Below are 1,969 nucleotides of genomic sequence, written 5' to 3' on the forward strand. Positions count from 1 at the left end.
ATAAACACCCCGCACCCTGAGCTCTCCCTGTCAATCGCCTCCAACGCCCGGGTCCCCCAGGAACAATCCAGCCCCCAGCCCAAAACAACCCCCTCCCCAAGACCCCTCCTGGGAGCTGCAGTGGCAGAAGGAGCCAGGGAGACAGAGACATTATTATTTGTTATTGTTTTTGCATCTCGGGGTGCACAAGCGCACCCCAGCCCCAGGGATCAGCCGCCGCCTGCTCTATCCTGCCCCCGCAGGGTGGGGGTCCAGCAGACCCCTCGGCGGGGATGGGGGGCTGCTGATCAGCCCCGGTGTGGGGCTGGCGGGAGGGTCTCCCTGGCCCCCCTGTTCCCCCCGCAGCGATGCCGACGGGGGCCCCTCTCCCGTGGGTGATGCTGCCGGGGGTCTCCCCTGCGCCCCACGGCGACGATGGCGAGGGACCATCCTGCCCCCCAAGGCGACGCCAATGGGGTCTGCGCAGCCCCGCRCGGCGGAGCAGACCCCATTGCCCCACGGGGGGCACGGAGACGTGTGTGCCCCCCAGGGCAAAGCGGCCGGGGTCCCCGCGCTCCCCGTGGCGGTGCCGCCGGGGGTCCCCGGAGCCCCCCGCGGCGGTGCCACCGGCACTGCCCGGCCGGGATGCTGGCGGGGGCCTGGCTGCCACCCCCGCGGCGGCGGCCCCCCCGCCTGGGTCATTACCCATTCCAGTCCTGTTGCTCTCATCAGTTCCTGCCGCAGAGAGGAGGGGGGGGTCCTTCCTGGTCTTTCCTACCCCYTTTTTTTTCCCGAATCATCCCGATCTGAAGGCGGCTGCTTTGCTGCATCACAGGGGCTGCCTCTGCCCAAGCCGGGGATGGGGGTGTCCCCTCTCCTGCCCCCCGATCGCCCCCTTTGCCCTGCTCCCCCAAACCCCTCTTCCAGCACACGGACACGTCCATCCGTGGGGCAATCAGTGGGGCAGAGATGGGGGGATCGGGACAGCGGGAAGAGCCAGGTGCCCCCCAGGACACCAGGGCTGGGAAGGGGGGATCCGGTGGTGGTGGGGGGGGGGCAGCTGGGCTCCGACCGCCTCGCTGTGCGTGACACGTGTGTCCCCGCGCGTGCCCCGTGTCGCCGCGCGCCCGCCCGCGCCCCCGCTCCACGCGCGCGCCCCCGCGGCCGTGTCCCCGCGGCCCCCCGCCCACGCGCGGCCCCGCGCGCCTGTCCCCGCAGTGGTGATCGAAGATGACCGGATAGACGAGGTGCTCAAGGGCATGACGGAGAAGTCGCCGTCGGGGGTATAAGCCGGGAGGCGCCGCCGGGACCCGCTCGCCGCGCGCCGCTCGCAGCCCCCTCGGCCGCGCATGCTGGCTGCACTGAGGACGAGGAGGGGGGGGCCGCCCCCCCGCGCGCCCCCCCCCCCGGCGGTCGGCGGGGGGGTCCCCGCGGGGGCGGGCGCACCCGGGACCCCCGGCGCCGAGGGCTGCTGCCCAGAGACATTTTTTGCTCCATCGTTTTTGCATGAGCTTGGCGGCCCGGGCGCCCTGTCCTGGTGCCGAGGGTCATCCCCACTCCGGCACGCTTCTTTTTAAACAGAAAACTCCTCATATTTGTATTTTTATATCCGAATCTTTGTTAAAAAAAAAACGATCTGCTGACGTCGAAATGTTGAAGTACTGCAACGGGGGCGGGGGGGGGAGGCAAAACAAAACAAACACACAAACAAAAAATGGTTCATATTTTTTTCCATAAGAAAAAAAAAAAAAAAAAAGAAGAAAAAAAGAGAGAAAAGGCGAGAGAGAGATAGAGGGAGCGCGAGAAAAATATAAACCGTGGGAAGCCCAAGCGCGGAGGCCCCGAGCCCGGATTCCCCCCGGCGAGGCCGGGCGAGCCGCGAAATCCGCGGCGGGATCCGTCCCCGGCAGCAGCGTCGGCCAGGCCGGGATGTGGCGAATGTCCTTGGGGCTCCGCAGCCCCCCGAGCCCGGCGGCTCCCGTCCGGCCGC

The sequence above is a fragment of the Nothoprocta perdicaria genome, unplaced genomic scaffold (assembly GCF_003342845.1).
Source record: "Nothoprocta perdicaria isolate Ctin4 unplaced genomic scaffold, notPer1 scaffold_4, whole genome shotgun sequence".
NCBI lineage: Eukaryota > Metazoa > Chordata > Aves > Tinamiformes > Tinamidae > Nothoprocta > Nothoprocta perdicaria.